Here is a 12,604-nt window from a genome sequence, read left to right as displayed (position 1 = left end):
GAAAAACATGACTTTGGTGGATATGTCTAGGATGATGCTTGATGAGAATAGGACTTCTAGGAAGTTTTGGGCTAAGGCCATTAGCACAGCGTGCTACATCTCAAATTGGATTTTCTTGCGCTTGATCTTGATTTGGACTACTTATGAGTTGTGCTTTGGGAGGAAACCAAAGGTTTCACATTTGAGAGTGTTCGGTTGTCGGTGCTTCATCGTGAAGCGTGGCAATCTTGACAAGTTCAAGTCACGTTCTTTCGATGGTATTTTCTTGTGGTATTCTCTTCATAGTCATAATTACAAAGTTTATAATCTTGACACTAACACCATCATAGAATCTTGTGATGTGACTTCTGATGAAACAACCCCTGTGCTAGTTCTACCTTTGAGTGTGCAGAAGATCAAGAGATGAGCGAGAGTATCTTTGTAGATGGTGACCTTTCAGTTCTCGGTGATGATGATGATGATCCACTACTTCCATCAACCACTCCTGCTCCAGAGCTGGCTCCTACTTCTACTCTAGTAGAGGGTCCTGCAGCCTCTACATCCACTTCAGGTACTCTTGAGCCTGCATCAGCTGTGTTTGAGGGGGAGATTCTCTCATGGCATGAGGCCCCTTAGCACATTCAGTGGCAACATCCCCCGCACATGATGATTGAAGATATCGATGAGACGGTAACTGGGTCCAAGTCTACTTCTCATGCTCATTTTACTAATTCTGCATTCGTTGCTTCTTTTGAGTCTCATGATGTTTTACATGCTTTATCTGATTTAAATTGGGTCAATGCCATGAATGAAGAATTAGAAAACTTTGAGAGAAACCAAGTTTGGGTCTTTATAGAGCCACTTCTAATGTTCACACCATAGGAACAAAATGAGTTTTCAAAAATAAACAGTGAGATGATGGGTTTGTAGTGAGAAACAAGACTAGACAAGTGGCTCGGGGTTTCACTCAAATAGAGGGGATAAAGTTTGGAGAGACCTTTGCACTGGTAGCTAGGCTAAAAGCTATTCGGATCCTTCTTGCTTTTGCAGCATCTCAGGGTTTCAAGCTATAATAAATGGATGTCAAAAGTGTGTTCCTAAATGGTTTCATACAGGAAGAGGTCTATGTTAAGCAACCCTTAGACTTTCAACACACCAAATACCCACATATAGAATACAAGCTTCAGAAAACTTTGTATGGGCTTAAGCAAGCACATAGGGCTTGGTATGATAGGTTTAGATCTTTCTTGTTAGAGCATGGGTATATCATGTGGTCAGTTGATAAAACTTTACTCACTCTCAGCATGGCAAAGATTTTCTACTTGTTCAATTTTAGTGGATAATATTATTTTTTGTGGTTCTTCTCATGCACTTGTGGCCAAGTTTGCAAAAACTATGAGCACAGAGTTCGAGATATCGATGATGGGTGAGCTCAACTTCTTCTTTAGACTTCAAATCAAGCAAAGCAAATACGGTACATTCGTCCAGCAGACGAAATACACCAAGGAACTGCTGAAGAAGTTCGACATGAGCGACGCGAAGCCCTTGGTGACACCAATGGCTACCTCGACTGTGCTTCATCCGGATGAAGATGGTGAAGCGATGGACCAGCGGAAGTTCAGGAGCATAATTAGCTCCCTTATGTACCTGACGGCGATAAGACCAGACATCCACTTTGTCGTCTGCCACTGCACGTGCTTCTAAGCTTCACCAAGGATGTCTCACTGCCAAGCAGTGAAACACATTCTAGGGTACCTCAAGCACACTATCGAGTATGAACTTTGGTTTTCTGCTTTCTCTTCGAGATTTTTCTGATGCAGATTTTGCTGGTGTAGAATTGATAAGAAGAGTACTTCTAATATATGTGTAGATATTTCTCTTGTGTGTTGGTCTTCTTGTAAGTAGTCTAGCGTTGCGTAGTCTACTACTAAAGTTGAATATGTAGCTGTAGCTAGCTGTTGCTCACAGATTTTATGGATGGTTTCCACCTTGAGAGACTTTGGGTTAGATTTTAGGAGTGTGCCACTTTTGTGTGACAACACTAGTGTCATAAACTTAGCCAATAATTCAGTCTAACACTCTAGAACTAAACACATAGATATGAGATTTCACTTTCTAAGAGACTACAATGAAAAAGGGGATATATACTTGAAATACATTGATACCCAACATCAGCTAGCGGACATCTTTACCAAGTCTCTAGATACTACTAGATTTGCCTATTTGAGGGGAGAGCTTGGTGTGTGTCATCCCTATGGTATTGTGTGAGAGGGAATTATCTTTGTATATACTCTATCTTACTTTTGTTGCATTTGCATTATATCGCATTATGTAAGATAATCATAGTAGTTGAGCTTTGACTTGTATATTTTTAGTATTTTTTATTGCTAGACTTAAATTTAGACTAAGTTGAGTGGTTGTACGGAGCAAGCTTTTAATCTTAAACTCCTATTGGTGCTTTGACATGAAACATTTTAAGCAAACTAGCAGAAAATTGAATAACCTTGAAAAATCAAGTTTCTTTTGCCAGAATGTGATCCAATACGGTTGTCTTAAAGCCTCAAGGTATTTACCGTACCTAGTCACAAGGCCCTTTGCTTGATAAGAGACAACTTAAGGATAAAAATGAAAGAAATTTGTCTAATTACTCAATTTTATTTAAAATCACTTGATCTAACTAAGTCTTAGTTTCCTATATAAGTGTTTACAAACTCTACTGTAATGAATGCTTGTTTTCCTAATTTGAGATTGAAGTTGGCTAGTTCTTAATACTTGCATTGCCTCGGCACGAGTGGATGCTTTTATGGTGGTCTCTTTGAACATGATTCGGCTATATAAAATTAAATACGTCAACTAATTCTTCGGGTTTAGCTTGTACAACCTCATGTTCTTGTGTCATTGTTTCTTTTTTAGCATTTGTGAGCTCAATCTTCTACTTTCCATAGCCCTTTAACGTTTCTAGCTTTTACAAATGCTTTGTGATATACTTGTGAAAGCTTATAAGGATTGCATGTTTATGCATTGCATAATGTTTGTCCTTGATATTTGCATTGCAAAAGGGGGAGAAATAAAGGGAAAAGGGGAGAAATGAAAATTTTGCACCAAGTCAAAGAAAAATCTTGAATAAATTAAAAATGTGCATTCATCAAGGGAGAGCATTTGATTTTGTGTTTTGAGTTATTATTGCTCTTTTGAGGTTTTTGGATTGCTTTGCCTCTCTTAGGCCTTATGCAATATTTCTTATGCTAAGTGACATATTTTTACTCTTTCTTGAGTTTTTTTCATTTGGATGAGCTTATCTTCTTCAAACTAAAATCTTTGTGTTTTGAGGTGTTGTCAATGCACACATCAAGGGGGAGATTGAGAAACCAAGTTAAAATATACCCTAGTTTATATGTGATGAGTGATTGACAAGGTTGTCAATTTGGTTTGTCGAGTTTTAGATTGCTTGAGCTTGGTTTACATATTTTGATTATGGACTAATTGGAGTTGGAGTTGAAGAAATATGTTTGCTTGTCTTATGGTGTGCAGGTAACGGATGCAACTTGACGGTCGACGATGGGTGATCCTAGCTAAGCGGGTGCTTGGTGCCGAACGATCAAGAAGGTCGGGCGGAGTCAAAGGTGATCCTAGTTGTACATATGGAGGTCAAGTAAAGCATAAAACAGAGAATGAAGGTGTTGACAAAGTTGAGTGAAAAGGATGTCGGAGCAAGTGACAAGGCGGTTCAAGGGATTGGGAGTAGGAGAGACTTTTCGGTGGTCAGGATCGCAAGACGGAGTACACGTCTCGACTTAGAGTGCTTGCTTAATGTGTAAGTAAGTGGCGAGTCACACTTTGAAAAGCGTGCAGAGTTTACGATTGAGCCTTAAAACCGTAGGAGGATTGGAGAAGTATGTGGCACCATTATGAAGCTTGCGTCGAGGCGAAGCTAAGTCATGAAGCCGTCATAGCCGTTTGATGAATGGAGCAAAAATTGACCAAAATACCCTTGATGGTAGGTAATAGTGTACTACAAGAGAGGGGTATTTTGGTAACAAGCTAGGAAACTAAGAGGTCAAATTTTTGTATGCCTATAAATAGAGAGGTAGGGCTATAGTAGAGTTTGAACCAACCACTTGAGTCTCTTGTACCACCTATTTGAGAGCCTAGTGCTAAAGTTTTATAGTAGAGGAAGATGAGTGTTTGGCCGATGTAATATGTGAGAATTTTGAGAAAAAAATCCTTACAATTCGTCTAAAATAGGACTGACAACTTTGACTAATAAAGTTTATGTTTTTGCATATGCTTGAATTCCCTCCCAATTTCTCTCTAGTAATCCTTTGCAAGTTTACAAGTTTTTCTTTTTTGGTTATGATTTTCTTGTTGATTTTGGTTTTTGCCTTTGAGCTATGATTTTTCAACCTTAAAAAATTGTTCTTTTTGTTACTAGAGATATAAACGTTGTATTTGAGAGAGCCTTGAATCCCTTTTATCTCTAGACCATTAACTTGGAGAGTTGCTTCTTTCGGTGACTGTCTCTTTGTTTTGCTATGTTCAAATTTCAAACTTTTGTGTTTAAAAACATATGAAATAATCTTAAATAGAGCATATGATTCATATTACATTCGTAGAGTTATGTTATCGTGTAACTTTTTTTTCTTGTTTTATCTCTTTAAAATTTATATTTTCGTTTGTCCGTTTTTAGAAACGTTAAGTGAATCGGAAGTTAATCATCTATTTTATAAAAAGTTTATAAAACGTCTATTACTCGAGCCATAGATGGTTGACATGCTTCGTATCATGCATCCTCTCGTGAAAACCGAGTTTTGGACCGAATCATCTGGCGCGTGTATGCCGCCCTCCTGCTGCTCGGCTATCCTGGTCGCGCCGGGGTCTCGTAGCTGCTTGGCTACACGGCGACCGACGAGCCTACAGCCATCGGCATGCGGGCACGGGCGTGTTACCGCTTGTGCGACACGGGAACGTGACCTGTTACGCCGCTGCTGAAACGGGTGACAAAAATTGCAGTGCGGCTTGTGACTCGTGAGACTCCAACGTCCTCCTTGCACCCTGCGCCCGTTTCCTACCGAGAGCTTCAGCAACCGGGCTAAGTGAGTTACGCGTTTTGTGCACCCACTGTAGACACTGTACATTTTTGCCTTTTCAACATTCTTAATTGAATGGCATAGCTCCTGCCTTCCCCCACAAAAAAGAAGACTCCAACGTCACCTCTGCTCCGACCGTCTCCTCGACAGAACATGGCAAGGTCTCAGGCGTGTGGACTTTCTTCGCGTCTGGATCGGCCTTGGTCCACGACTAGTCCTCCTCATTGTCCAAACATTTCTTGGACTGTTTCTTAGGCTAGGTCCCGTTTTGAACGGAGGGTTCAAAACGGAACGGTTTGAAAATCATCTGTCAGAAGGGGTCTAACATGAAGTCATCCAAATGTCAGTGGTAAAAGACAGTTTACACTAGGTAAGATTAGCAGGATGACTCTTGCAGTCTTGAGCTCGTGTGCAAAAGAATGCGCCGGCCATGAATTTCGCCTGAACCCTCAACTCCTCCCACGGTCAGAGCTGCAAGCTCGGCGTTGTCACCTTGACACCTTCTACCGGTTACCTGACTGAACTTCGCCATCGCTCTTTCTCGTGATGGTACTGACTGAGCTAGGCTTAGACAAGAAGTATTGAGAATCGATTGCAATGTGAAGTAGAAAAGGAACAAATGGATTTAACAGTTGTTATTCTTATTGATAGATGTACATATAATTACATGGTGAATAGTCGTATCCGTTCGAAGGTATTCTTCCAAACGGGTATCTATTGCTGAAAAGACATGAATAACTGTAGGCATTGGTCACAATCAATGGTTCGTAACACTCCCCTTGATTAATGTTGTTCCATGTATATATATTATCTTGAGAACTCCTCCAAAAATTATATGGGAAAAAGATAAGGAGAGTAACAGTGATATGCTGTTAAAACTTCTTTAAAACTCAATAAAAAATAAAGAGAAATGATACAATATATATTGATTATTGTCTCTTTGTTAACTCATATGAGAAAAACTTTCTAAAAGGAAAAACTCATCATCGAGTTTAGAGAACAATATATATGTCTTATATACCTCATTTAAAAACCCTGGTAGGGAAAATAAGAGATATGATATATGATTTTGTGTAGATATTGTCTCATTAAAAAACTTTTATGAGAAACTTTGTAAGTAAAAATTATAAAGGAAAAGGAGTATAATATGATGTATGAATATATTAGAATTTTAGGAGGAGACTCCTCTGAACCTTGCAAATTTTAAAGTTATTGCATACCAATACATAAACATATTTGGAATGTCGAAGTTGGTAAGGATTTGTGAATAAATCTATGAAGTTATCACAAGATTTAATTTGTAAAATGTTTATCCACCCACATTATTGTAATACATGAGAATAAAATAATTTAGGAGAAATATGCTTAGTGATATTGCTCTCTATGTAACTCGTTTGCATCTGAGTAACACAAGCAATATTATTAAATGTGAGTGGTTCAATGGAACCAATACCACATGATTATTGTATGTGATTTATCATTTTGCGAAGCTATACACATGTATGTGATGTTTCATAATGATAGGTGAAAATAGTCATTGAAATCTGTTTTGATGACCCCTATGAGAAGGCTACATCAACATGAAATCAGTCTGAAATCTATCGTTACGGGGATTAGTTTATATAGGCAGTATCTGGATATCCCACTATGATCATATCTTAATTTTTCTGAAGAGAAACCTAGATCTTTGGTGCCATAAAAATATCTGTGGATATCCTCTTTGTCTCCCACCTATTGGTATTATTGGAGTTGCGATGTTTGAGCTAGCAAGTTATCTGTAAATACAATAGCAGGCATGTTGTAGTTTGCAAGATACATGAGCGCTTTGATAGCACTGGGATATAGAACTTTAGGTTCGATATTTTTTATTGTCAACCAAAGTATGAATCGATTTTGATTCGTATTTAGGGATTGAATGATCATAAGTGTTTTGATATATTATAATTCTCCAATATCATTTGGATATTGGTGGACTGATGGATAAATATTCCTAAAGGAATATACTCAAGTTTTAGACTTAAGCAAAATTTGGTTTTACCCAAATCATTTATCTCAAATTTCATCTTAAGATGATTACATATTTTGTCGTGTGTGATTTGGAGATGATACAAAATACAGCTGGAATTTCATTATGAACACACATATGCAATCTTCGTGGTTAGAGTAACCCTTCTGTGGAAGAAACTCATTTAGTCAACTATACCATAATCAGCTTAATTGTTTAAAGTCATGAAGTGACATAATTTGTACACAATATATATTGCAATTTGTTTTAGATTCTGAATACGAATTCCATTAGGGACTTATATGTCCAAATCTTGCAATTCGTATTTAAATTTAGAATACGAAGTCCATTAGGGACTTATATATCTTAACATATCCAATTCATTTGATCTACTAATGATATTGAATATGAGAACATAATTTTCACACGTAATATGGGGTTTGTAGCATCGTAGTTGATGCCAAGTTTCCGTACCTTTATGCTACATGCCTTGCTATTTCACCACCTTATGAAATAAAAATTCATTTTGCTCCCATAGTGAAGACATTGTGTTATTAGCGAAAGTGATTCTTCTTAATTACCACCTTTGGTTTGATCAAGTTGAGTGCTAAGGCACTCTGCCTAGGACTTTTAGTCAAGATCCAATTGAAGGTGTATGGCTATTTTGAGGAGAAATTTATGTCGACAATTCGTAGTATTTAGTATTGATTGATTCTATGGAATCAATATAGTTGTGAAAATATTATCATGTTTAACTCCGTGTATTTCCCAAAATAATAGAGTTAGAGTGTTCCTATGACCCAGCATCTGAATTTGTATACGCATTTGTGCTGGACATTTACAACTATTGTGGATGAGTGATTCCTCTGTTTCTGTGATAGCTTATAAGAAGCTTTATCCTTTTGGTCATACTTCTTCCCCTCTTATTTTGATTTGGTAGTTGAGTAATTTTATTTAGTACCTCCACTCTTTTCAACATATTCTTATTAGAAATATAGGATTTGGTGACACATTTGTTGTCAGTAAATACACCTGCTAGGCTATTTGCAATATGTTGCAAATTTATGATTGTTTGAACTTGGAGTTTAGATTCTTGAGTACGTGGATCTGATGAATGAATGTGAATGTGTGTTATATTTTCTTATGATTCCTGACACTATTTGTGGTATTAATCTCTCCCTTAATGCCAAGAATTATCTTTAAAATGTTATGAGCATTCGAGCAATGAATATATCCCTTTTGAGAAAATCAAGGTATTATATGATTGATGGATAACAATATCTTATATAGATCCCTAATGCCCTCTGATGTATGTTGACGATGGCGATATTAGTAAATGCAGAATGTAACTGATTTGCATATGGGAAAAACTTGGCTAAGGCCAAATTTCCATGTATTAACTGTAACGGAGAGAGCCGTATGATTGCAGTTGGATGAATTTGGTTTAATTATACGGTGTGTAAAATCGTATTTCATAAACAAGATGTTGGAAAATTGCAATTCTTTGGTTGGTCATGTAAATGATTTGATTCTCTTGATGAGAGATACAGCTAGACCATTATAAATATGCACATATGATACTTAATGCAAAACCAAACAATAATTGAATGCACATTAAGAAAAGGCATTATCTATGTGAATGGATTTGATCCCGTGTCCAGTATAATTTTCTCTAATTTTAATTATTTATGCAATAAGTTTGGTATAAGTGTGGTGCCTTATGTATAAGAGACACATGTGAAACTATTTTTAAGATGCATCAATCAGAATTATAGAGTATCTAGATGATCCATAAAATTGCTAAATATAGCCATATGTATGTTTCTTGAATGTGTTCAAGAAATTGGGTGACACATTATAAATTTTAATGTAAGAGGACCTTAAAATTAAATTCTCTGACACATGTGGTGTACGCAAATTTGAAGATTTTGGGAATATTGTGACCAATAAAATTGTTAATAATTTTTTCTCATCGTCTCTAAGATAAAGTGACCAAGGTAATTATGCCAAGTCTTGATTTGATTAAGATAGAAAAATTATTTTGTACGTAACATATTGTATGTGTTTAATGTATGTATAGTACAATCTAGATAGTATATAGAGTATAGTACAATCTAGATAGTATATAGGCAAGCATGTCATATCTGTTGATTAAGAGGAGAAATTCCTCTTCGTTGTCATCATAGGTTTTGATATAGAAACTATTTTGATGGATATATCTATAACTTAGTATAGTACAAATTGAATCGGGATACAATAGTGCATTATCGATTGTGATTTGAGTACCCATAGGGAGAATGATTATAGCTCGACTAGAGCCAACAATCATAGCATCACATCTAGCGATTGTAATAATATTTTCTTTTCTCTTTGTAAGAGTTTGGAAATATTTTGTGTCCCTAAGTATAGAGTTTGTGTACTACTGTTCACGATGCATATTTCTTCCTCCATCATATTAACTTCCGTAAAAATCTATATATAGAAATGAAGAATTTAATATGAAATTTTTATCAGATATATAGAATACATACAAACTTTATTTAGTATCATAAGTACGGATACAATATTGTATTACAATATTTAATGGGACGTAGATAACATGGTATCTAATGAAATTGAGAGACTAGATAAGGTCTCCAAACATGTCGTGCAAAGCAAATTCGACAATCATATTTTTTGTGCTCGTGAGATCTTCTGGCTGCAGAAGAATCTAGTTGCTACTTGGTTCTTGTAGAATTTGTTGTGAACAACTAGCCTCCTTGCTAGAGTAAGTTTGAAGATTAAAGTGTGCTTCAAATCTTTGCTCTTGAGTAGGTTGGTTACGTCCCTAGATCATTTAAATGTCTAGGGGGTGCGACAGTTCTTAGTGGTATGCTTGTAGCATCCATACTTGCGACAAATATTAGATTCATCAAGTTTGAAAAAATGCCTTGACCCTAATCCGGTGCATAGGGCTTCTTCTTCTGCTTCTTGTTGCATCTGTGTTTACCATTGAAGTTCTTTGGATGGCGTCTAAGAGAGCCATTGAACTTGTTATTCTGTACATTAGCAAATACTTCAGGTAAAGGAACAGTGTCAATTAGACGCTAATGATGATTCCTTAGAAGGAGTTCATCATGCTTTTTGACCTGAAGTAATATATGGATTAAGTTAGAATAAACTTGGTATTCTCTTTGTCGTATAAATGCAACTTAGAACATATTTGATGAACAACATGATTGTAATCTCCGATGGATTTGAAATCCTAGATTTGGAGGTTTGACCATTCATGACTTGCATCAGGAAGAACGACTGCCATGCGCTGTTCATATTGATTTTAAGAGCTAGCGATATAGTGCTCGAATTTTCTTTCATTATCAGATACTCATATTTGAGATCTGGGTGGATATGATGCCTTATTTAATTTGATCTAGTAGTAGTGGATCTCCCTCTTGGGGAGGTTGATATATCGCTACTATTCCACGGGACGTAAGACTGATCTTGATGTCTATTGCCTATGTTGGATAATTATGACCATCAAGCGTGAGTTCATCGAACTCTTGGATGATCATTGTATTCTATATGGATTTGACCATAGATTTAATTAATTTACTGTTGGTAAATTAAAATCATCATGATAATGTTGTAATAATAATAATTTTTTTGCAAAGTCAAGTTGAGACTTTTACATAATATAGACCTTAAATTATGTAGCTAACATGTTAAAGATAATCACCAAATGTGGTATATATCTCATAGTAGTAGGAGGCATAATCTGATATTTGTCAGTAGATGCCTATGTTCCTATTACCTTGTGTTATATTCATTTAGAATATCAGGTAATCACAAAGAAGGTAATCATTTTGATTTTGTGATTTAACCTTTTTGACGTAGTCACCAATATGGTGTAGACTGTATAGAAGTGGTATAACACTTTGACGGTAATAACAAAAATGGTGTAGACTATATAGTAGTGAAGGAGTAATTTGCTGTTATGAGCATATGTGAGTAACGGTGACGTTCTAAGAGGGGGTGTGAATTAGGACACTTAAAAACTAATTGCTTAAAAAACTTCACATGATAAATCTATCTCAATTTTTATCTAAATATGTTTTAGGTTTATCTGATGTGTCTGCTCTACCGCTTAAGAGGATTGTAACTTACTCTAGCAAGGTAAATTGCAAGTATGTAAATGCAGAAATGTAAATAGGATTGAGAGATAAACTCGGCACAAGGGATTTTTATCTCGTGGTATTGGTAGCAGACAAGCCACCCCTAGTCCACATTGGAGCTCCGCAAAAGATATGCTCCCGGTCGCTAAGTCATTTCCGATTACGGCTCTTGAGATACTAAGTCACCAAGACAAGTCCTCAAGCACGATGAGGTCTCACCACTAACCTCTCTTTTGGTTACTTGTGCAATGTATTCACTTCGGAGCTTTAGTCACAAAGACAAGAGTCTCCGTGTCCCCGCACAATCTTCTTACCGCCACTCCAGACCAAGTTGAAGGGTCAACAAGTTACCGATGAGTCAACAAGACTCCAAGGCACCGGCATACCTCTCGGTACACGATTGGATCATTCCTTGATCCACTCTCTAGGTTGCAACACCTAGCAACGCTTCTCTCTGGGCCTATAAGCACTAATCACTCTCTAATGGTGTGCTTAATCACATTGAATGAGCACTTTAGGCACTTTGATGGCTTAAATATCTTCTCAAGTATGTATAAGGTTCTCTAGACTCCGATACCTTCAAATGACCAAATGAGTGGGTATTTATAGCTTCAAACCCGCCAACTAGCCGTTGCTCCAACGGCTCAACTTTACTGTGAACACTGGATGATCCGGTGACAATAGTAATACAAGCACCAGACCATCTGGTGTATACATCAGTGGATACTAGCCGTTGGAACTCCATTCAGATACATTCTGAACACCATACTGTCCGATGTATCCTTCACTTCCATCACCGGAGTATCTGGTGTATTGTCTTGTGTCAAGTGGAGCCACTTCTTCTCTGTGCAATTAGTCTGGTGTGTAAACTCTCTGATCATCAGACCTTTCAGTGTGTTAACCTTTATCTACTTTGACATCTTCCTAAAAAACACTCCAGTGTGTTGGCTTCTTCATCACCGGATCATCCGGTGTGTTGAAATCTTTGCTTCCCTCATTTGCACAGCTTCTATTAAATGTTCCGGTGTACTTACTCTTCTAACAACATATTATCCAGTGTACTTAACTTCAGTCTCCTTTGAAGATCAATCCTTTTATTAAATACTCCGGTGTGCTTCTACTCCCATCACCGGACCATCCGATGAGGTCATTTTTCTTGAGATTTGTCCAATTCAGTCTAAACTTTATCTCGGCTTTAGTGGCTTCTTCATGTATTGCATCCAGAGAGCTACTAACATATATTCTTGATAAACATGTTAGTCCTAATGACTATGTTGTCATTAATAACCAAAATTACAATCATGGCCTAATAGGTCATTTTCGCTATAATCTCCCATTTCTTGTGATTGATGACAATATCACAAAAGCAAGAGACAAATGAT

This window comes from Phragmites australis, chromosome 10 (assembly GCF_958298935.1).
Source record: "Phragmites australis chromosome 10, lpPhrAust1.1, whole genome shotgun sequence".
NCBI lineage: Eukaryota > Viridiplantae > Streptophyta > Magnoliopsida > Poales > Poaceae > Phragmites > Phragmites australis.
This window is presented reverse-complemented; position numbering follows the sequence as displayed.